The 27,040-nt window shown below is 31.1% G+C and overlaps 1 protein-coding gene across 4 annotated transcripts in view; it reads left to right on the top strand.

Moving 5' to 3' along the window:
- The window catches only part of Mef2 (myocyte enhancer factor 2), a 219,306-nt gene that overhangs the window by 67,909 nt on the left and 124,357 nt on the right, over positions 1–27,040 (top strand). For all 4 annotated transcript variants that reach the window (XM_088274276.1, XM_088274122.1, XM_088274349.1 and 1 more), the window contains exon 2: positions 16,882–16,933. The gene's annotated coding sequence lies outside the window, so the exon portion shown is untranslated. The remainder of the gene's footprint in view (positions 1–16,881; positions 16,934–27,040) is intronic.

Raw genomic sequence — 27,040 nt, 5'->3', positions numbered from 1 at the left:
TTTAATGAAAAAATCATAGTTTCTAATGAGTTAAGCTTAATCATTTTAGAAAACATGACCGCTAAGACAAGGAATATATTTTAGATCTTTGTGTGTTAACTCAAGAAAATCCACACTTAGGTCATTTTCTGAGTCAAGTAGAGGAAAATTATACAAACTCCTACGCCAACCCAGCACTAAGTTAAGGGATCGAGCTTTTGCAGTGCAGGCCTGCTGTCTGGAACTGTTACTTACTGGATTCTTATTTGAGGATAATCCAGAATTCCAACCGTTTTAAATTTTAACTAATGACTCATATTTTTCAAATCTCCCATCCCTTATACTAAATTAAAATTAAAATTAAATATATATCTTCTTCCATCAAGCAATATTCCTCTTTTTTTTGGGTTGTAAATTTATTAATATAATTAAGATTTTTACCATTTAGATCTGAAATTTAAATTTTAATTCTTCTTCAAACCTTTTTCCGCATCCCAATTGTGAAAAGGACACTGCATCATATAAACGCAGTGTTATCTTGATCGCTAACCCATGAATGAAAGGTGATCAGCCCTCCGCTTCGGAGGGTAGTCACCAGTACTAATCCAGGGTAATATTGAATAAATTTTAGAATGAAAAAAATCACTTTTATTTATTTGATACCCCCCTGGGAATCGAACCCGGGACCTCTAGAACGGTAGCCGAGCGTGTTGACTATTCAGTTCGTATAAAGTACAAAGCATAAAGTAAGTAAATAAAAAGCCTTAGGGAGCCTACCCTTAGAACGTCAAAATCTTATAACTTACAAAGAGACAAACACAGAATGAAGAGAATTTTAAAATTTGCCTTAACTATCTTCTATGCTTTATTGTGTATACAGTACCTGGCGTTTACCTCACCCCAGATAACACTAATTCCTTAATGTTTTCTTCTCGTTTATCGCTTGTGAAATCTCATTTTCCCCGAAGTTTCCGTCGCATTCGCAGACATTTCACTCAGTCTTTCCTGGAATAAATTATAATCTTCGTTCCAACTCACTCTGCTTCGTTAAGTCCGTTTCTTCCCGGCTTCCTTAATATGTAATCCGCAAACATGTTGTGAACATTGATCTGCTCATTTCTTAATTTGTTCGGACAAAGAAAATTACTCATCAAATATTACATGACCTCCAGCATCTTTCGTTGTTCATTTATCTTGTTAAGTTTGCTCTCTTGTAAACGTATTTGGTAATTAATGTTATATTTGTTGAAAAAATATGTAAAATGTTTTCTAAATCAAAACGTGTACGGCATTAAAAAAGTTTTTCGGAAAACACTCTAAATGGAAAAGAGTTTTAAATGGGTCTTCTTAAATAGTTAATAATTCTTATTAATATGTAATTTTACACGAAAACATACAAAAATACAAAAAATTCAAAACAAATACCACTTTTTTTAACGATTTGTTTTTGTAAGAATTAGAAGATATTCTTCCTATTCCTTATTACGTTTTATTCCTTTTACTTAGTAAATATCAATTTTTTATATTTATTTCTACAGAAATAGAGGTATTTATTTACCTAGTAGTACTAAAATAGTAAAAAAATGGATAGATGTGCCACAAAGCGTCATTTTATTCTACCTTTCTTAATGATTATTATTATTAATAGTTACATAGATATTAAATATTGTTTTTGATGATTTTTTAATTGTGTCTCAGTTAGTATTTGCGCCATTCTAATTTTCCCACTGGTGAATTATTGTTCATCAATGGACTACATATTATTTTATATTTCCCTTTTTTCCATGATTATGCGAGAAATCATATGGTCATCTGATTATCCTGCAGTTGGTCAAGTATAGCGCCATTGCGTCTGCTGCCCTCGCTACTAATCTCGTAACACAGTACGGAACCAACCCAAAATAATAAATACACCACCGAGAACGTGGTCGCTTCAAAACGTTTCAAATATATATTTACCCTCTATAAATATACCTGTTTAAATAATACCGGAGCTGTTCAAAATTGACCGCATCCACTAGTTCAGAATCAGACGGTAAATTTTAAATCAAAAGACACGTATATTTTACAAGAATTATTGTACAATAATTTAATTCAATTTAATTTGGTAATTTTAATATTGAAAAAGTGGTTTAAACCAAAAAACAACTAATAATGAATCGATATTATCATAGTGTTGCCGGATCAATTGATGAAAGATTGGTCCATTTGATTTTTTCAAAGTTTTTGTTTTAATTTAATTATGGTGTTAAAATAAATTTGGTGTATATTCGACATTGAATTTATTGTATATCACCGATTTGGGTTTAAATAAGTAGAGAGTTGTTGTATTTTACATTTTCACAAAGTTTTTTTCATTTATCATTTAGTTGTTTTTAACAAATTGTGTCGAATTTTATTAATTAAACATTTTTCTGTAATTTAATTAGGTACTGATTAGCTTTATTTTATTATTTTTACTTTTTCAATTGTATTTTTTTTTACTTAAATTCACTTAGTGGTATGAATATTTTGCACATATAGACGATCAAATCAAAATTAAGAAATTAAAAAACGAATTCTTTGAAAAGAGTCGTTACATAAGTTTTTGCATTTGACAACTAAATGGTAAGCACATAAATAATTGTAAAAAATTGGGTGGGTAAAGTGTTTTTCTAGCTTTCAATATATTTGACAATTTGACAAAAAAACTTAAGCTGGAAATAAACATAAACCGAAAAAGAGTATCTAATACCATCAACAAGTAAGAAAAAGAAACATTACTCATTATTCACAATAATAAATCAAGTATTTGTTTGCGAAAATGTAAAACATAAGAACTGTACACTTCATTTTATCCAAACCGGTTTTATACAATCAATTCAAAATAAACTATTTACTAACTAACAAAAGTGCTTTATTTTAATGAAAAAACAATTAGATTTTCTTGAACACTAATTTGATCTTCACTCATTTTTGTATACATAATCCGGTACTTATCTTTATATTATTTAGTATGTTTTGCTTATGTATTGATCATTGTTTCGTGTTCATTTTGTGAACATATTAATGTAATTATTATACATTGTAATTATTAAGTTATTGTTAATGAGTTCAGTTCCATTCAGTTCACAGCTGAACCACACTGCGTCGGCAGTACGTTTTTCCTAATATTAGTCCGAACCAAGATAGAAGTGTTCCCACCAGATCGGTGGGAATCCATCGGATTTAGACAATTATTTTAGGTTTTACGCTCGCATATTTATAGAGGCTTGCAGATATTGTGGTAATTTTGGAAAATGGCGTCTGTGTCAGAGTTTCCCGCGTGTCTGCGGGTATTTGTGCCTCAGTTGCCGCCACAACACGCGCCAAAATCTCGCAAAACGCGCCAAACAATGGTTTTCTTCTTCTTCTACCAGTTGAATATGTAGAAAGTTGGGTAATATATCCAAAATTAAACGAGGTTTATTTGGTTGAATTCTACATTTATTTATGTATATTTTACTACGTCAATATGGAATTCTACCAACGGTCTGCAGTTACAATAAATATGTAGAAAGTAACAGTTATTCAATGTTTTTATATTATGTATTAATTTTTAAATCACACACATATCTTTTGAGTCTTCTAAGCTGCTTTTTATTGTTATAAACACATAAAAATTAATATGTTGACAGTTGTTTCGCCTAGTTATGGCATTTTCAAATGAATGTGAAGATTAAATGTACTGACGGTCCTTATGTAGCTATAGTCGAATAAAAAAAAACTATGTTTGTTTTAAAAATTAATACATAAATCAAAATGGAATTCTACAAATTAAATAATCCAAATCCAATTCAATAAATAAAGTAATTGAAAGCATTACTTAAAGATATGTTTTTTTAGTTACTCTTTCAATTTTTTATTATCTCAGCATCAGACACAGGATTATTAACCTTACATTTGAAATATCAATATTATACAGGATGGCTCAAAATTAATCACCTTATAGGAAATTGTTATAATTTTTGGACAGCTACAGTACACAAACATATTGATAAAACGGGCACAAATGTGTGTCAAAACTGGCAGCAGCCACTTGACGGATATCATATTTTAACAGAAAAATTGTAATGGTCCAAATAAAGACATCTCATCACTCAAATTAATTTTTTATTAAAGTAAAAATGTTATTTGAAAAAAAATCGGATGATAAATTTTGCACTGAAATAAATCTGTTTTTATACTACAGGCGCTCCCTCAGACGAATGTGTGGAAAATCATTGTATGACAGAATTAAAAACGACGATATAAGAAAGGAATGTAAGGCTGAACGAGGAATAATTGAAAAGATTAGGAAGAGTTCTTTGCGGTGGTATGGACATGTGGAGCAAATGGATAGCGAGAGAATGACTAAGAAAATATATGTGGCGAATGTGAGAGGGAAAACAGAACGTGGACGACCGAAAAAGACTTGGCACGATCAGATCAATCAGAACCTAAAATCTGGCGGTGTCAAAAGTCTGCGTAATCGGAGGGCGTGTATGACTAGATGTATGGATGTGAAGGAGGCGAGGAGTGTATGTCAGGACAGAAGAGTGTGGTGTTCCATCCTCTCTGCCTACCCCTGCGGGGAAACGGCGTGTTGGTAGTAGTAGTAGTAGTAGTAGTACTACAGGTGTCTTGTTCACAAATGTCAAATATCATTGATGTACGACGCCATTTGCAAAAATTATAAAATCTTTTCATAGAGTGATTAATTTTGCGCCACTCTGTAGGTGTCTCAATTTATAATCAAATCCGAAACATCTATTGTTTTTTATAAGAAAGAAGATGGAAGTCTGAGCATTCTAGTGATCACTTTATACACTTGTGTAACGTTCACCCCTCTGCCCATTATTGAACATCCACATTGCATTAATTTTTTAAAATTGTATATTTCTTCTTTCCCATATAAAAGAAGATATGTAGATGTTTCACTCACGCTGAGACACCTATAATAGTAATTATTTCTTCAAACCCCTTATCCGCACCCCAATGGTGCATAGGGCACAGTATCATATAAACGCAGTATTATCTTGATCGTTAACTCATGAAGGAAAGGTGATCAGCCCTCCACTTCAGGTACCAGTCCAGGGTAATATTGAATAAATATTATAGGAAAGTGAAAAAATCACTTATATTTATTTCACCCCCCCCTGGGAATCGAACCCGGGACCTCCAGAACGGTAGCTGAGCGTGCTGACTATTACACTACGGAGGCGGACGAAAAGTAATAATTATTTCAGTCACTTTAAATACTGACTTAATATAGGATAAAAAATAAATATTATAAAACTTCATGAATGTATATTTTTTCCTCCGCCTTCAGTTGAAATATTCTCGACCGGTTTATTTCACTGGCAGGCCTTTAACCGAGTTGATAGAGGGTGGTCTTCCATAAGTGCCATGGATCCTTCTAGATATTATGGAAGCGTCCTATATTGAAGGCGTTTCGATAATTTATTTGATCCACTTTATACTTTGACAAGTAAAGCTTTTCCAATATTCACTTCGTCGGAGCTTTTCCGCTGCTATAGTCCGTTCACATGAGAATATCAAAGCTGATAATTTTTACAATTTTATTATAAATATTTAAAAGATTAATTTTGTAATCATTTTTACAAAATATTAGTAATGTAAGTATATAATCACTCGCTGTGATTTCAGTCTACCGGTTTTAACACGTTACCGTCTTATTTATTTATTGATTTGGCGTTTAATTTGTAGAACTCCATTTTAATTTATGTATTAACTTTAAAATCACACACAGGGTTTTTGAGTCTAATAAGTTGTATTTTATTAACAAAAACACATGAAAAATTAATATTGTGACGATTGTCCGCCTGGTTATGGCATTTTCAAACGAATGACATTCGTAAAATAAAACTTAGTGGACTCAAAAAATCTGTGTTTGATTTAAAAATTAATACAAACGTTACCGTCTCTTCGTCAGGACAATCACTACACCAACATGCAAACAGCACTACACGTCACTACCATAGCACTATTCACGCACTTACAACTACACGAAATACTTATCACATGCGCATTTGATCGACCCGAGGACTACCATGCACTAAGGACCAAATACCATTTGCTATACAGTTTTAATCATATAACTGAATTACCAGCTCCTTTAGAATGATGCTGTTGATTTGTAATAACTCGACTATTGTTTTTTTTTTCAATCCGATAATAGTTGGTTTTAAAGTTTACCTACAAATTTTGACAAAAACCTTCGACCTAACATCAAGCCAGACAGTTTATGGAATTTTCATGTATTTGATATCGTCGTCTGTTTCTTACAATCTGTCTTTTTTTCTATCTTTGATCTTACCCGCTTTCTATTTTCCTTTCTCTTCCAGGCATTTTTAAAAATGTTGATTTTTTAATTGGAACAGTAGAAACACTTATTTTGTATTATTTGTATATGTGTATATCGTAGTCATACCAGGAGAAAGTGACCAAGTGCATTTTTTAACAAAAACGTGATCATTGACTGTTTGATATCTAACTAGCTTAATATTGCTCTGAATAAAACCCAAAAGATTTTAAACTTTGAAGTATAATATAGTGACTAGTTTAAAATGACTAACTGCATTGGTGTTTATTTTCTTGCCAAGCAAAAGTGACTTAAATGGCCCCCCTGAACATTTTACGTTTTGGTAGTTGGTCACTTTTTCCTGTACGACTACGATATGTTCTTGATGTTTCTGTTCTGTTAAGTACCCGAATAAAAATAACACAATAAACACATTTTTTCTTGTTATAAGATATTTTCTGTCAATTTTTTATGATTATAAATATCAACTGAACCGACTATATAGTCAGGCAGTCCGGCCAATCTGATAAATAATTTCTCATCCGCCTTACACCATCGGTTTGTAGGGTCGCGGGAGGGGGTGGTGGAAACGGGGCAGGGGAAGTGAGGGGGGAAATCCAGCTCCAATTGTGTCAATTTTAATTATTTTATAGCCGACCGGCTGGAAATAAAGACAGTGAGATATATCACACTCCGTCGTTGTGAGCCATATAAAAGATGTACATTTTTGAACCGCGTTCATCTTCCTATAAAATATTATGAACGGAGTAGACAGTCGACTAACGGTGTGCAACTAGCAGGAGATCCTAAATCATGACTTAAAATTTGACATTATTTACAATATTTTTGACATCTCAACATAGATGAAGAAGAATATAGAAGTCTGGGCATATACAGGGCTTACGACCGTCATAAGCTAGTTTAAGCGATTTTTTTACACTTGTAACATTCATCAATTCAATTTATTTATTTTAGCTGGATTATCTCCTATAAGGAGTTTTTTTTTTTTTTTTTTCACATGTCAATATAGATGAAGAAGAATATGGAAGTCTTGGCTTACAACCGTCTTTGGCTTGGTTAAGTGATCACTTTACACGTGTAACATTCATCAATTCTACCGATGATTGACAATCACACTACTCAAATTCTTGAAACTGCTGGATATATGGTTCAATTTAGAAACATTGTGCTTGAATCAAACTCAACACACAGTGTGCGAGAGTTCCTAGAGACATCTATGTTGGGATGAGGAAAGCTAAATAAATCACCCTGTGAACATCAAATTAAATATTTTAAATAAATAAAAATCAGTTGTTTTTCAATACATTTTTATGTAATTCACTTATAATGGGAATAAGATTTTTTTGCATTTTCCAAATATTTCGATTAGAAGGACACTACACATTTTTTAAATTATCTCTTTATTTTTATAATATGGCGCACTCGAAGAAAATACAACACCTATTGTGGAATTTTCGTAAAGAAAATCCCTTGTTAACATTTTTCGCCAAACACGTGTTTTTTTATCGTACAATTACTGTCGCTAGACCTTGTCCGTAAGAAATAATATATCAATTGAATCGCGTGAGTCGTATCAAAGGCTTCCACTGTCTGATTGCCACCTTGAATATTCGCTCAATTGGAAGATAAATAAATTGATATCTGATTGCTTCTTTTGTTACTGTAAAATGTTGTCTGTAAAATGTATTCCTTCATTAAATGCCTCATTATAATTATTACATTTCAATAACTACAAAATACTCAAATTTACGTCAGAAAATAATGATGACATACTCTTTGTCCCTGTGCTATTTTCGTAGACTTTTATTTCTCGTTGATTTATTGTATTTTTAACATAAAAAAGTCAAAATACAGTAATACCTTGATATAACGGACTTTTATTTAACGAACTTTGGATGTAACGAACAAAAATCCGGCCAGTATATATAATACGCATTTTCGGTATTTAAGAGAAATAATTATAAAATAACAGCAAACCTCAAAAGTGCAAACAAAACTTGATTCCTTTTCATAGCAGAATTACCGAAAGCAAGCGCGTCGATACCAAAAGCAATGTCACTTCACGACGAGTGTCTGAAGACAATAAATAGAATTTTGTATTATTTATTTATATTTAAATACAGTGTTCATTTTATCAATTTTCATGTTAATTTATTATTTAATTTTTATGCTAATTTACTTGAAAGTGGTCAGGTTAGTAGTCGTAATAATCGTCGGGTATGTATGAGGATCTCCTCTCCACGTTCATGCAGATGCATGAACGTGGAAGAGGCGAAGAATGTTTGCAAAGACAGAGTGGTGTGGCGTTCTTTTCTCTCTGCCTACCCCTGCGGAGAAGCAGCGTGATGGTTAGTTAGTTCATGTTAATTTATTTCAGACCTATTTTTATATAACAGACTTTAAGCTTTAACGAACACCCCGCCCCCCAATAGTCCGTTATATCGAGGTTTTACTGTAATTTCATGACGTCATGAGAATGATGATTCTATTATTACAGACTTTTTTAGGTAGCTTATGTGTCAAGTGAACTAAATAACATTTATTTGATTAATAATTAAAACGGAGGGGAGAAAATCTAAAAATACCACTTGTAATGGCGAATAGAATAATGAATATTTAAACATTCTTGATTTGAATATGGTCAGCGTTTTTATGTTATATGGTATCTCGTTTTAAATGTACGTCACACCGTTTTCTGTCATCCGGGCTAGTCTATTATTTTATTTTACCAATTTCACTTGAACAAAAGAACTAACTTAGAGTTGTAAGGTTTTTAATTTATGTTTTACTTAGTAAATATCACTATTTCTTAAAATCTACTGTGACACGTCCTTCAACCTTCAACGTCCCAAGGACCCAACTCTAAAATTTAGAATTAGCTTCACATACGGTGTTTGAAAATGATGCGGAATGCATCGAAACACGTGTCACAGTAGATTTTAAGAAAAAGTGGTATTTACTAAGTAAAACATGAATTAAAAATGGATAAATTTTACTACAAAGTGACTGCCGAATCAATTAATGAAATTATGTAAGGTTTATTTTGTATAAAGCATTGATAACTGTGACATAACAATAAAACACTCTCCTTATCCATTGTTCACTTTATGTAATATCACTTTTATAAACATTTTTGGTGACTACCGGTTTCGGAAAATCATTCCATCCTCGGGTCATTAAGATAAAAAAAAATATAGTTTGACATTTGTATAAAAATAAAATTTTGAAAGAGAGAAAGAAGACAAATGAATAAGTTAATTTAGGATAAGTGTTTATAAAAGTTGTATCACACAAAGTGTAACAATGGGTGATAAGGCGTGTTTTAGTAATGCTTAGTTTTTAAATGCCAATTTAGTTTTCAAGAAAAAGATGTTTTATTTCTCTTTGAGGCCATTAATATTTATTGAAAATTAGGGAGACGTGTGTTTTGAACACCTGTGTTATTGCGTTATCCACTTTCCCTCGATTTACGTTTTCCTTCGATTCGGGTGGCCCCACCACAGGTCGCCATTGATCTCAGTTCGGCGCGGAGGTGGTAAGTGCTCTTTTGAGCCATTCCGATTGTGGTGGTTCCTTTTCAACCCCTTCCGTTTGACCCTTTACCCCTTTCGAGAAGGCACTGAAGCGTGGACTTTTGCGATGTGATGTGAAGCCATCTACATTAAATTACTTATTGTTCATGTATATGAAAAAGACTTTCTCACAATGTTCAAAACACCTTACGCACCCTTAAAAAATAAACGATTATTGCAGAAAAATAATATAACGAATAACACGATGGTGCGATTCACAATACTATATGTTTAAATAAATATAAAAAAAAAGAAAAATACATTCATTAAAAAAAATCATATTTTACATATTTTACATTTTGTTTTTGCAGAGACTCACCAAACCACCTTGTGTGTCTTGTCGTTGGAGGTCTATTTAAATATGTTTTTTATTTATTTATTATTTTTAACTTTTTTAGTAATTTTTAACTATTTCATAATATACACAAAAAATAGAAATAAAAAAATTCATAAAAAACTATTTTACCATTTTCATAGTACCTACTCTTGATCATTTACCTTTTCCTTTATTTTGCCTTCGTTCCATATTTTATTATGACTTTTGTTTTTTTTGTAAAACGTTAAAAGGAAGACTACATACTTCTTCCTCTTCTCCATCTGGCTCCATCCCAACTTATTGTCTTTGTAAACTGTTGGGGTCAGCTTTCCTTGTTCTCAGGTTGTAGATCCTTCTGTCATGGATAACGTCATCTTGAATCATATTTCTTGTCATAGCATTAAGGTCATGGTTCTTAGTCTATCCTCTTAACTTTTCGGACCCTTTTCTTGTACGAACTTGATTTCTCTGCTTCACTTTGCTTGTCCCTGGAATACCGCAAGTTGGCCACTGTCAGCCTCTGGATCACCGAGAGAAGAACCGCTCTCGCTGCCAGACAGGGTAGTGCATCATAGCGTTAGGTTTTCCATCAAACTTTGGTTAATTTAACATAAAGACTAAATGTTATAAATGAATATGATAAAAATACAAATAAGTGAGGTTTCTTTGTCCATTCTTCCTCCCCTAATAAACCAATCGTTTTTAAGTGTGACTGTACCTGGTACTATCTGAGAATGTAAAACAAAACCCAAATGGATATTTCTTGACAGTAATAATATTTCTGTAATGTAATTACAAACGAGTACAGTGTATACCCGGAGCGCGGTAATTTTACGCAAAAGCGAAGCCAATTTAAAAGCTTGCGTAAAAAAATGTACATAGTTGACAGCTATGGGAGCAAACCGACTAGATATAACTGTCTCTTTGAGACACATTTTCATTCCATCCAGGTTGCCAACATTGTTGGTGTTACCTCTCAAATGATATTGCTCTGTTGTTACGCGTCAGTTCTTCAGTCGTTTTTCTAGCCCCATAGTAATTACACATGTATTTTACACACATAGTTTAAAGATGATCTTAATAATGCTATTTTAATTGGTTTCTTTAGGGCTTGCGTAATTTCCTAGTATAAAAAAATATGCTATGATCGAAACTGATTTTTTACCATTTTGCACTGCGTGACCTTATTACATATAAAAACATTTTGAGAATTAGACTCAAGGAAAAACATACCATATACCATGTAAAAAGATATATACGCAAGCATAAGGTATATATATACATTTATATATTTATATATATATATTTATATATATATATATATATATATATATATATATATATATATATATATATATATATATATATATATATATATTTATATATATATATATATATATTTATATATATTTATATATACTAATATATATATATATATATATATATATATATATATATATATATATATATATATATATATATATATATATATATATACATATATATATATATTTATATATATATATATATGTATATATATATATATATATATATATATATATATATATATATATATATATATATATATATATATATTTATATATATAAATATATATATATATATATATATATATATATATATATATATATATATATATATATATATATATATATATATATATATATATATATATATACATATATATTTTTTTTATTATTATTTTTTTGTTATGTACAATTCTTGGGTTAATATGGATATAAGATATAAGTATGCATCAATTTACAAACATACATACCACTATTTAAGCAATAATAAAGAGACACTTTTTATTTATTTATTATATAACTTTAACTACATTTATAGTTCTAATGAAAATTTGAGACTTAATTTTTGTATCTTTGTTAACTTTCTTAGCGTGTTAATTTTCCGACGAAGCTTTTGGTTAAATATTTTATTTCCTTCCAAAGGTGAACTGCCTTCTATTGTTCATCCACTGAACTAATAATCACCAACCGGGCCAATAAATCCCACATATTAACCCCTTCACCGCTGCACAAAAAAAAAACACACACATGAAAAAACCACGTAAGCAAGTTTCTCCGTATAACATGTATAAAACAACGTGTAAAATGTATAATGTTTACGGTGAATGGTTTTATTTTTATTTTTAATGAATCAAAAAACATTTTTATTTTTAATTCTTACAAACTTTTACAAATACTCGCTTATATATGTAGATATTATATGTATATGCGTTTTATTGTACAAACCCTTAAAACAGAATTTTATTAAGCACACGCCTCATATTTTGAATTTAACTAGAAAATAATTTTACATAATAAGGTCCTTATATTTACACGTACATTTAATTAATGACTGTCAGCTACCGTGTACACCAGTTGGAGGGAGGAATTGATTTAAAGACTAATCGCTTTGAATTGCAATAAAAAAACGAGTTAAGTATCATTATCATTACACACGTGATTTTATAAATTTTCGAAAACTTTGTACCAATATTACTTCAACGTCTTAATTTTCAAGGGTCTACTGTTATGGATCTAACTCATGATCATAGGTAGTGAAGAGGCCAGCTGTCGAAGCGGCAAGCTTTTGGGATTAAAGTTTTCTGATAAAATTAGAAAAACTATAAATAAATAAGTTTATTTTTTATTGATTTAAACATAATTTTTTAAATAATATTTTCTATTTCTTTATATTAATGAACCTAACGATTAAAAAAACATTAAAAACCTTCTACAGAGCGAAGAAAAATAGTTATGAACAAATTTAAAAAATCAAACGTGTTAGGAAAATTTTAAAATAAGTCACCAAAAGTTAAATAATATTAATAAAAGTATAAAGTATTTTAGTTGAAAATATTGTTCAACAAAAATAATATAATAATATTTAATAAAATAACCTTCGAAGTACGTATTCAGATTATCAATTTTGAAAAAAATCTTATAAAAGAAAAACAACTAAAAAGTCTCCAAAAATATGATAAAGATATCATAATATTTAGAACCACTAGCGAAAAAATATTGTGCAAAAAACAGTAAATTAATCAAATTGTACATAATTTTTCGGGTATTCTTTACAAAAGCAAAAAAACAAGTTTTTGAGGGATGCGGGTGTTAATGTTAGGGTTGAAAGTTTTCATCCAATACTCTGTGCCTACGGGGGTGGAAATAATTCCATTAACACGTTGGCCGATAGAAGAAAGAGGGGTAATTCTGTGGAAAACACCGAATAAAGAAAGGCGTTCATCTGCACCCGTACAGGTGAACAAATTCCGTATAATCGTGTTAAACTTTTCATTTTGAGCTTACGCACCCTTGTACAGGAGTATCGTGCATATTGAGCATGCTATTCTGCTAATGTTAATCTAAGCATTCGGAAACCAATGGGTAAACAAGTGTTTGGAATATTAAATCGAGCACTTCCTCGTGTTCCCTGCTGTGCTTTACAAAATTACCGGGCCATACAGAATGTGTGCTCGGAGTGCACTCAGAAGACAAGTAGCCCATGTTCGCATTCGACGATTTTCATATTTATTTATTGAAATTGTTTTTAATTTTCTTCGTAAACTAACATGCGAGATTTTAAAATCTCAAATATTACATATGCTCTCAAAAAAAGAGCTTAAAAAAATACTAAATATGGATTTAAAATACAAATTAAAAATACAAAATGCTTTTTACAATTAGCCCGCTAATGTACTTATTTATTTTCTGTTTGTGAAGTTTAAGTAAATAAATAAAAATGTTGTAAATAATAATATTTTGTTATAATTTCAAGTTCAGACTTAAGGAACATTTTTCTATACAATATTACATATAATAATATTAACATATAATTTTAAACTTTGACTATAATTACATATTTTCGGCAAAAAACTGCAAGGAAATCGAGGAGTAGCTTAAATAAGCAATGCCTACAAAATACAATGAATCTATCTTATCGTTATGTTCTGATATTAGTTCTGATATGATTAGCTCAGATGATAGATGCTGCAAGATACGATCCATAATCCATAAATGACATTGGCACAGAATTTATTTTCATTTTTATTTATTTCATTATTATTTTGTACGCCTAATAACATTTACGAAATAAGTACAAGGTGCTTAACATGTATTGAATTCTGTAAATGTTAAAATCTATTTCTATTCTTAAAAATATTAATTTTTAATAATAATTACTGGTTAATTACGTTATGAGGTGCAGAGATTGTACATTGATACCACTATAAATTAATTAGGAATTATAAAAAATGTCTTTCTAGATATTTCTTATTTTACTTTTTCTGACATGGTTCACTTAAATTCTGTACAGACCATATTATACCCTCATTTATATCTAAATCTTCCCTCTGTTCCTTGAAGGAATCATAATGATAATTGAGTTGGTTATTTTGTCGATGTTTATATTATTTTTAGACGTAATGAACCAGGAAGAATATTATCTCTTTTCAAAAGCATAAATTGCAATTATAGGTAGAGAGTAAACTTGTTTTTCCTCAATTAATATGTTAAATCAATAAATGCAATAACAAATCAAAAACAGTAAATATTATTTTATATAGATTGTTAAATAACAGATTTGATATTTTAAGACCTGCTGTGTATATTTTATATTACTGATAAATTTTTCATCATACAAATCATATCATAATTATAAATTACAATCTACATTACAACATTTTGAGTGTGTCCAAATACTTGTTCACAAATCTGGATTATCTCCAAGTATAGGAGGATTTTTCATATTATTTTTTGACATCTCATCAAAGATGAAGAAGACTATGGAAGTCTGGGCATTTACGGGGCTGACGACCGTCATAGGCTGGTTTAAGTGATCAGAAACTCCTTTTATTGATCAGAAACTCTTTTATTGAAGAATTGTTGAATGTTAAACGTGTAAAGTGATCACTTAAACCAGCCTACGACGGTCGTCAGCCCCACAAATGCCCAGACTTCCATATTCTTCTTCATCTTTGATGAGATGTCAAAAATAATACAATTAGCATTAATGTTTCCTCACTAGGTTTTCCCGTACCAAAGACAGTTTACAGTACTTAACTTGTCCGCCTCCATAGTGTAATGGTCAGCACGCTCGGCTACCGTTCTGGAGGTCCCGGGTTCGATTCCCCAGGGGGGTAAAAATAAATATAAGTGATTTTTTCACTGTAATATTTATTCAATATTATTACCCTGGACTGGTACCTGAAGCGGAGGGCTGATCACCTTTCCTTCATATGTAAACGATCAAGATAACACTGCGTTTATATGATGCAGTGCCCTATGCATCATTGGGGTGCGAATGAGGGTTTTATTACTATTATTCATTAACTATGAAATTATATGAAAAGTAGCTTAGTCTCTTTATTGGAGAGAACAGCGTAACCAATTTTAGGATTGTACTCAAAAGTCTAGAAAATTAATTAATCGATTAAAAATCTTGTAACAATATTAAATATATTTAAAAAAATGATATGGCCGAATGATCTACGCACCTCGATTATCTATTTATGAATAGCTCGTTTACATTTAGTTTCGTTATTTAATAATTTTATGAGTAATGGAAGCAGGCTGTACAATTTTATTGCATAATAATCAAAGTTCCTTTATTAAAATATTTTTTCTGTACAATTTTTATGAAAATTATTTATGAACACTCATTTCAAAGCTACGTATTTTTTTTTTATTTGAGGTGATTTATCTGTAACGACCGATAACTAATTTATCAGTTTTAATATGCTATTTTATATTTATTTTATACTTTTTCTTAATCAATCAATACTTCAAAGGTTTTTTTTATCCACGTATGTATCTTTTTTCAAAGGAAGTTCACAAGATATGTTGTAAATAATTAAGCTCCACACGTAAATTTCCAACGGACGGAGAAAAAAAAGTGAGTTAAGGAAGGAAATGATTCGTTTAGGGGAGATGCCGCGATGCTGGTGCCAATGAACTTAAGTGTCACGAGAGACATGCTCATGTTTTGAAAAACTAAACACATTTACACACATGACATACTTGTAGGTAAAACATCGTGGTCGTATTTTAAAATTTAGTAATTCTTCTAAATGGAGCTTTTAAGTAAGACGTGGAGAAAGAACAATTCAAAATATATATGGTTGGTGTATATACTCGTGTGTATATATGTATGTATATGTATATGTCCGCCTCCGTAGTGTAATGGTCAGCACGCTCGGCTACCGTTCTGGAGGACCCGGGTTCGATTCCCAGGGGGGGTAAAATAAATATGAGTGATTTTTTCACTGTAATATTTATTCAATATTACCCTGGACTTGGTACCTGAAGCGGAGGGTTGATCACCTTTCCTTCATGTGTAAACGATCAAGATAACACTGCGTTTATATGACGCAGTGCCCTATGCACCATTGGGGTGCGGATAAGGTTTTATTATTATAAATACATATATATATATATATATATATATATATATATATATATATATATATATATATATATATATATATATATATATATATATATATATATATATATATATATATATATATATATATATATATATATGCACGTAATTTATTAGGAATTTAATTATAAATAGGGAGTAAGTTTCTTAATTTTCAGAGCGATTTATATTATCAAATTTCATTAATGTTATTTTTTGTTGGTTTCAGGTTTTAGAGGGTGATTGCCATCAGATCTGCGCATACACCCTTGAGTCATAAGGTAAGAAGTTATATTATTTATTTCGTATTTATGCCTTTTTTGATGTTTCGTTTATTTGATAAATATTTGTTTAAAATATTCCTCATTCAAAAAAAAATCGACTGCCAATTCTTAAAATATTTTTTGTTTACTCAAATACATGGGAATAATAAAAATATATTTCAACTTACTGTACCTGGCAACGCGTTGGTGCGGCTCAGTCCGGTAAAATGGAAGAGCAAGCAAGCAAAACTTTTGATTTGTTTAATTTCACAATGAACGAACCACCACAACATTCATGTGCTACGTGACTGCAACTGTTAAATACGCAATGTTTACTGTTTATTAATGCAAACTGGCATTTACATTTAAAGTTAAAAAGATTTTAAATTAAGGATCGTTAAAAGCAACAATCAATTGTGCTTTATACACATCTGCAAAACGTTTTTTGTTTAGATTTATTTAAAAAAATATATTTCTACTTTCATTTAACAAAAATATTAAAACAGGTACAAAACAAATAACTGCTTACTTTATTTATTTTTTATTATATTTTGAGTACACACTAATAGAAAATGGAATTAATAAAAGACAGATTCAGAAAATCATGACAGAGAAAAATGAAAATGCCAACAATAATTTATACAAATTGAGAGAACTCATGTATTTTTTTCAGGCGCTTTAATATCAGATTTAAAATTGTTCTATAATTGTTTTATTCATTGAATGAAACGTGTATTTAAAAAAAATATAAACTTATTTGTGTTTTTATTATTTATACAAATATTTCAATTTCATACTATTTCTGTGAGCCTAATCGGCTGATTATTAGAAATAGGCATCAAATTGAGGTGGAGTGGGTTCGAACCGAGAAACTCTGACTTAAGAGTCCGCGTTACTAACCACAGGACCACAATTCGACACATTTTTATGTTATGATTTCTCCATTTTATCTACATTCGCCATTTAAATTTTGATAAAACGACTGTCAGAAAGATCGCTGGTGGTAATCTACAAAAAAATATACAAAATGAAATAAAAAATATCGAAAATTTTTTGATTTATTTTAATTTGTTTCCTGAATATTACGTTAAGGAAGGCTTTTGATATTTGGTAAAGGCTTTGCCGTCACGATATCAGCTTTTTGACATAGTCGACTACAATCGAGCTGGAATTTTCAACAAAATTTTACCAAACAATATACAATGTAAGGTTTCATATTCGTATAATATTAACCTTTATAAAAATAAAGCTCTCAACGTCTGAAGAATATAAAGATTTTTTTTCCAGCTTTTCCTTTTATCTGTACAGCTTTAGATTTGTGACAACTGTTATACAACTGTTTGTGACAAACAAATCCGATAAATATGAAAAAAAGCTTTTATATGTTAAATATCATTGGGTCAAAAATTGATAATAATAATAATAATAAAACCCTTATCCGCACCCCAATGGTGCATAGGGCACTGCTTCATATGAACACAATGTTATCTTGATCGTTTACACACGAAGGAAAGGTGATCAGCCCTCCGCTTCAGTTACCAGTCCAGGGTAATATTGAATAAATATTACAGTGAAAAAATCACTTATATTTATTTGACCCCCCTGGGAATCGAACCCGGGACCTCCAGAACGGTAGCCGAGCGTGCTGACCATTACACTACGGAGGCAGACAGCAAAGCAGCAGAGGATCAACAAAAAACATTTGAATCATATGTGTGTGATATGAATTAGTAGCGTTTTATAAACTGATGTTCGATTTTAAATAATAAACTATTATGATTATTAATTATAATACCGCACTGTGCCAATTACATTAATTTGTTAGAATTATAATAAAAATGGGGTTTTCACATGATTTTTCGATGATTTTTAAAATAATTTTCAAAATAAAATAAGAATTTTTTCGATGACTTTTTTTTATAATTTAAAAAAATAATAACTTTATTTTATATTTAAATGCTCGCACGTATATAAATATATCGTGAATTTATATGTATGTTTATAAATACACGATATTTGGTAATATCATAGCGGTCGCAAAACTATGGATTGTTAAATAAATATAAAGTTAAAGATACTTATTATAAATTTTGGTATAACTTCTACTACTTCTTACAATGGTGCATAAGGTACTGCATGAAACTGTTTCCATTTTTATGTTATCGACATATATATGAAGGCTAGATGAACTTTGCAAGGCGATTTGTGGGATAACATGATGTTTTAAATATGAAAAAAAAAGTGGTAGATAACCTTCTTTACTTTTAAGCCTAGTCACGTTTACGTGTCACGTGTACTCGTATATCTGCGTTATCCATATTAGAGCTATTTTGACGTTACTTATCAGTGTAGAGTTTCATTTAGTAACTCTTTTTGCGGTGAAGTACAAAGAAAGGGAGAAGGCAAATGAATCACAATGGAAATATTTTAATGTCTTTATCTCTTCTTTCTCTCATTCAAAATTTTTATTTTTGTACAAATTGCTCATTCCTTTCAATTACGTCATGTATCAAAAAACTTGATTTTTCAGGAGATTGTTTTTAAAGTTTAAGAATATAATAAAATGTATACAAAATAAATATCAAGCCACCTATTGAACTTTTTACAGGGCAACAGTTCTTTTTAGGTAAAACCTTAAGGTTTTTTCTCCATTTGAAAAATATTTAGTTTATTTAAAAAATAATTAAACAATACATTTTCTTCAAAATGCAAAAACAACACTTTCGGTCCTGTAGCGGGTAAATATTAATTTAAAAATATGCCACTTTTGCTTGGATATAGTCCATTTTCTGGGCATTCCGAAAACATGCAAAACTGAAAATGTAAGATTTTCGAAATATGACGTTGTTGAAAGGAGTGAGCAAAATGTCAAACCGTAATAAGTTTAAACCGTAAAGCGAACGATTAACGATATGGATAGTGATATATTACCATACCACAATGTTAACAATGCTTTTTATATTCAAAATAAATATATAAATATTAAAATTATTTTTTACATCTCATCAAAGATGAAGAAGAAGATGAGTCTGGGCATACACGGGACTGACAACCATCATAGGCTGGTTTAAGTGATCACTTTACACACGTGTAACATTCACCAAATCTACCCATTATTCACAACCACACTGCTCAAATTCTTGGAAGTTCTATATGTGTGAACCAATTTTGAAACATTCTTCTTGGATCACTAGAACTTCACTAGAGACATCTATTGGTGAGATGAAAATAAGTATTTTTTGAGCAGAAACTCTTTATTAGTATGCGAGGTCCGAATCCTGGATTATAATCACACTCAAAGTGTTGTTAATAAAAATATTGTTTTGTCTGATTGAAAATGGTCGGTTTTTTTACTGATATGTGGAAATATGGCCAAACTTGTAATTATGCAGATGCAGAGTGCTCTGCAGTTGGACTTGAATATTGCATCGAATGGAAATGGAGTCAGTTGTACAATGCCGTAGTCTGCAGTTCCCGCCCGAGCATATCTGTCTCCACAGCGTGTCACGTGTCTATTTAGGGAACGCGTTGTATTATTCATGCAGTCGGGGACTGGTACTGCGAGTAGACTACTAGGCGGAGGCTGCAGCAGGACTAGATAATGCTGTGGTGACAGGTGAACTTGGATACATACGTGTATCTAGCGCATATCAGTGGAAAGGCGACATTAGATGAGGATCAAGAATAGATATTAAGGGCCTTCTCTCAAATATTCAATCTAGTATGCGACCGGCTGCGCGAAGTGCCACACGTGTGTGTTCGTGGACGAGCACAATTTTTATTGTATTTGATTAGAATTCGGCTTTTTTTGGACAAAATATATTTTTTTTTTACTTATTTTTTCTTTAACCATATGAGTTACTTTCTATATCCATATCAGTTATTTTCTTTTAAAAACCATATATTTATTTCGAAGAAAAACTTTTTTTTCAAAACATAAAATATGTATTAAGCAAAAAAAAATCAATTGCGTTAAATGTAACGTTAATTTGAAGAAAATAAAGTAGCGATTATCCAAAGTATAGGGTCCGCCATCTAAAGTTTTTTTTTTCAACTAGTGCTTATTTCGTGAATGGTAACATTTAGCTCATGTCTGATTTGACAGATAATTAGTTTTATCCTTCCGCTAAGCGAATATGGTTGTGTATACGCTTGAACAACGCTGGAAAATATTGCGACATTCGACTTACAGAAGATGCCGATTTTGCCAAAAAAATCATCTTTTCGGATGAAGCTCATTTTGATCTTGGCGGGTATGTAAACAAGCAAAATTGTCGTATTTGGGGCACAGAAAACCCGCACGCATACATTGAAAAGCCGGTACACCCAAAACGAGTCACTGTTTGGTGCGGATTTTGGTCCAGAGGCATAATTGGGCCATTTTTCTTTGAAAATGAGCAAGGAGTGGCCGTTAGTCAATGACGATCGTTATCGGGCCATGTTGAACGGATTTTTGTTCACAAAAATTGAAGAAGAGGATATTGGCAACATTTGGTTTCAACAGGACGGCGCTACGTGCCACACAGCCGAAGCTACACTCGATGTTTTGCGCCCCATTTTCAAAAAAAAAATGTTATTTGGCGGACCCTTTAGTATAATTTTATAATAAATTACTATTTAAAATTTTCATATCCGTCAATGAATTTGTAAGATTTTTTTAAATACATGTGTTTCATATAATACAACTTTTGTTCAAAAATGCTAAAAAAAGTCATCTGATATTTAAAAATATAAAATTCATACGTGTTTCTTCCGCTACTGTATATTAGAAAAAGATATTTTGGAAAAAAATAGTACATCACAGCTATTATGAATCACTATTGATTTGAAATAATAAATTTTTCCTCATTCTCTGCCCAATATTATTCTCAATAATTTTGTCACCAAAAAATAGACAGCCTCATTGTAGAAATATATATGTATTTTAAAGAAAGGAGAACGTAATTATGAATTGAAACAATATTTTTTTCTCATTCTCTCCCCAAAATAATTCTAAATAATTCTCTCTTCAAAAAACAGATAACCTAGTTGCGAGTTTTGTACATCATTATTTTTGGAAAATAAAATAAAATCATTGTTTTAAGCTGTATGAATATGTTGAAATGTAACTGGACAGTACATTATCCCAATAGGCATATTTCCAACCTGTTTTAAACCATATAATTTACTTGCATCTTTCATCTTATCTCTTGCAAACTAATTGCTGACAAGTTACGCGAATGGATTGCAAATACTATAATAATATAGCACATTGTGCATAATATACGTACACACATACAGTACACACTCGTGCACTTAAGACAAACTCGTTTTGAACTCGGTATTTGCGGATTTGTTATTCGCGATTTCACATATATGCGGATAAATCAGAGTTTTTCTATAGTATGCTTGGCTACAATAGTTTAGAGACTCGAAGGAATGTGTGTTTTATTACACATTTTTGCCCATCGATTTGTTGCCCGATATGATCGATAATCCTGAAATTATTGGTCTGTAAGTTCTTGATAGTTATCTAAGACAGCGTCGGCATAGATTGTTTCACATTCCTATATAGTCCTATTTACTTTTGTCCGCCTCCGCAGTGTAATATTCAAAACGCTCGGCTACCGTTCTGGAGATCCCGGGTTCGATTCCCAGGGGAGGTCAAATAAATATATGTGATTTTTTCACTCTAATATTTATTTAATATTACCCTGGACTGGTGCTTGAAGCGGAGGGCTGATCACCTTACCTTCATGTGTTAACGATCAAGATAACACTGCGTTTACATGATGCAGTGACATATGCACCATTGGGGTGCGGATAAGGGTTTGAAGAAAAAACAGGACCAACCTGCCGATGATTATGCCTGTAAGAAAAGCTATGCTGAACAATATCACGACGGATATTGATGTGTTTCATGTGTCCGAGGGGGTATTCCGAAGCGGGATTCTTCTACATCTTTAAGAAGAGTGTTCTTTGTTTACTTTTGAACTTACGTTTTTATGTATATGCTTTAAATTTTAGTTTGTTATGTATATATGAATTATATTGAATAAATTTTATTGAATTGAATTTCGTTATTTTCAACGTAAATGAGAATTCAAATTAAAAAACAACTCCAAAGTAAAATTATTTTATCATACAAGATATTCTAAGATAAAATAATTTGACTTTGCAATTGTTCTTCAATTTGAACTTACATTTTTTTTGTTTTTAAATAATTTTGATCGATTATAACCGATAAAATTAAACCCTTTTTACGTGGATATACATATACGAGTGTTATACAGATTCAAATTTTATCGTTTCAAGTGAACCTGAAGTCTGGTATTTATTATATCGTAAGAAAATAATGATCAATTAACTTTGTACTAAAATACGTTAAGGGTAGTGTTGCAAAGGTTTACCTAATAATAATATATGTGTGTATCTCTAATTAAGCTCCCTTGAGAAATGCGTAAGCTTAGATACACAATTTATATACAATTACTTAGTTCTCAAATTTCAATGTAAAAGCTTTTGTGTATAATTAGAAATATAAATGTTCGTTTGTTCAAAATATTAAATTACCTAAAGTCGAAAACGCTTGAGTTTTTATCCATCTACCATTTAAATTATACGTGGAAATTTTCACTTGTTTAAAATTATAAATCTCCAATTATATAAAAGCAGAGCAAGACCGAAAAAAACTTGGCACGATGCCAAATACTTGAAAGCGGTCAGGTTAGGAGTCGTAATAATCGGCGGGTATGTATGAGGAGATGCATGAACGTGGAAGAGGCGAAGAATGTTTGCAAAGATAGAGTGGTGTGGCGTTTTATTCTCTCTGCCTACCCCTGCGTGGAAGCGGCGTGATGGTTGGTTAGTTTTTTTAAAAGTAATCCATAGATCGCTTTGAAATTTGAAGCCAGCGTACTTTTAAAACATACGCGTGTTCTTATGTATATACCCGTGACAGGTAAAAACATGTTTTTTCAATAAAATATTTTTGAACACAATGGCAGCGCCATCTTTTGTACGTAACCAAAACATACTCAACATTAAACATTGCTCATGCCGGATGGCGTGCTTGTTGACCTTTTTTATTGCATTCTTTCAAATTTAAAAAAAAAATATTTTCATTGCTTTGCATTCTTAAATCATTACCAAATCAGCATTTAACATAAAACAGCATATCAGCAGACGTAAACATATTAGATTTTAGTTTAGTACTATATTTCTTGGAAAAACTGCGTTTTATATTTTAAAATAACAACATATTTTATTTATTGTTTCGGCATTAACTTTGTGGTAAGACATGTTACAATGATTAAAGAAAACACTTGTTTTTTACCACTTGAGTTTTATTATAGACTACATGTTTCAGAAGTTAAACTTCCATCATTCAGGTCTGTAAAGTAACTAAAATATAAAATATAAAATTGTTCTATAAATAAGGAACAATTAAAGAATAATTTTATATTTTATATTTTAGTTATTATACAGACCTGAATGATGGAAGCTTAACTTCTGAAACATGTAGTCTATAATAAAACTCAAGTGGTAAAAAAAAGTGTTTTCTTCAATCATTGTAAAATAACAACTATTACTTTTTCCACGTCAACAGCGACAGTGATCGTGTTTTTGGGAACCAATGATTTATAGTAATCAGGAATTCTAGGATGTAAAATTGTTACATTTTGGCACGATTTAATGATTTTATTTTGGTTTAACACAGGATTGGTCACGTTTTGTCGCAACTTTAATTAAGATTTCGATAGAATACAGTAAACAAAACATTTTTTGTGCAATATTGGAAATGTAACTTTTTAGTTAGGAAACCTCCACGTATGTACTTGTATGTACTTGAACCCACCCGGAGATATTCAGTTTTCAATCGTCGGGAATGCTCATAACGGTCCATCGCCCTTGCGGGACTGGTCTCACATTCGTTTGGTACATCTCACACCAACTGACCCTTAATAATGTTATGGTTGGTCTCCTCTCCAGTGTCTTGGAGACCAATCTAAATACGCGTGAAACACGCTCGATCAAGCTAAAGAACAAACACAAATTTGCTCAAATGGAGAAAATCCACAAAGATGATCCAAATATTTAATACATAATATGCGAAGTTTGAAAACGAGATTAGCATTTCAGTAAGGGAATTTTAGACATATGAACGATCTGTCATCGATGAGTTTAAGTGATCATTTTATGTACTGTGAACCTACACTATTATACCAATTTTCGATACTCGAGATGTTTGTCATTTATTCATATTTTAACAATTTTTCAGTGTGACCCAATACTTGTTCACAAATCTGGATTATCTCCAAGTATAGGAGTTTTTAAATATTATTTTTTGATATGTGGTCTTAAGTCCCGTAAATGCCCAGACTTCCATATTCTTCATTTATGTTGAAATGTCAAAAAATAATATTTGTATATTATAAGAGTGTGCAAAGCGATTGCTCAAATCATGTATGACGGGTCGTAAGTTATATAAATACCCTGACTTTCAACTGACTCAAAGAAACTTGGTCGTTTTTTTAAATTTGCATTTTCTCAGAAAATTATACATATGTATATTTATATATACAGTATGTATTAGGGGGTATGTGTTTGTGTGTGGAAATGCATAAATGTAGAAGAGGCAAAGTATTTTGCAAAGATAAATATTGTATATTTTGTTATTATAAATGTTGAACATCATGTAGGCAGTAGAGGTAGGTAGTAAGGTAAGCTTGGTACTACTAACTAGGATAGACAGTAGAGGAAGGTAGTAAGGTAAGCTAGGTACTTCTTAGTAATGTAAGGTAGGTACTGGAAACGTTTTTACATGTTACACGGGTAAGTTAGTATAGGCGCTGCTTTTCTGCCTATATGGAATGCACGGCGTGTTTAAGAGCTTGAAATACGCAACACTCAATCCAAAAACCGAATTTATAGACGACTCGTTAAGACGTCGTTATTAATTAAGAATTTTTTTAATTCGGTCGCTTGTGACTAGTACGTACCTAGTTTATATATATAGTTTATATAGTTTTTTACATATAGTTTAGTTTAGTTTTTTAGTTTTTTGTATATAGTTTTTTCAATAAAAGCTTCAAAAGTAATTAACAGCAGCACTTCGGTTTGTTTACACAGTTCTGTTTATAAAGTAAACATGCTTCCTAGATTTCCAACCCCCTCCCCGAAGTCCTTCGTCGTGTTTCTTAAAACAATAAATCCCTCAGGATACAACCGAACCTTCTCTACGTGACAAAGGCTTTATTCCGTGACGTCAGAGAATCCACGTTTGAGAAATAAGAAGTGTGATCGCATTGTTTAACCTATTTTTACCGAGATCGGCGGTATGCAACAATACTCGTACAATTTACGCGAGTTGACAATTTACATAAACAACCAGTGTAAGTCCTTCTCCAAGCACAATAGCTTTATCTCTTTATTAGACAGGAACAGAGCGACTAGTATTCAGACATGTTGAAAGTAAAAATGTCTGGCAAATGAATTAAATTACAATATTTTTTGTATGAACCATGTATTTGTATGTCATTTCCTTGCAAGAATGAGATATTCCTATAGTTTCTTGAATGTTTTCGCAGATACTTTGTAGCGCATTTGGGAGTTTTTTCCTGTTTTTTTTTTAAAATCACATTTTCATATGGTGTACGGAGTGCGTGGAAGTTTTTGATATCGTAAGGGAAGGGTAATTACCTATAACCTAACTATGAGTATTTCAATGTTTTAGAATAATTACATAAATCCTGAGGATGACAAGGTTCTTGTCGAAACCGGTTCGAAAAAGTGTACCCATAAAAAGTGGTTAAAACAAAGTTGTTTTATGTTATAAAGTTTATTAATAAATAATAATAATAAAACCCTTACTGCACCCCAATGGTGCATAGGGCACTGCTTCATATAAACGCAGTGTTATGTCGATCGTTTACACATGAAGGAAAGGTGATCAGCCCCCCACTTCAGGTACCAGTCCATTGTAATATTGAATAAATATTAGAGTGAAAAAAATCACTTATATTTATTAACCTCCCTGGGAATCGAACCCGGGACCTCCAGAACGGTAGCCGAGCATGCTGACCATTACATAAAGTTTATTATGATGCATAAAGTTTATTACTATAGTATTTTCATATCTTCTTT

Source organism: Brachycentrus maculatus, unplaced genomic scaffold (genome assembly GCF_059751285.1).
Source record: "Brachycentrus maculatus isolate JH-2025_06_01 unplaced genomic scaffold, ASM5975128v1 h1tg000004l, whole genome shotgun sequence".
Lineage (NCBI taxonomy): Eukaryota > Metazoa > Arthropoda > Insecta > Trichoptera > Brachycentridae > Brachycentrus > Brachycentrus maculatus.
The sequence above is the reverse complement of the archived record's forward strand: the minus strand, read 5'-3'. Positions and strand labels throughout refer to the sequence as shown.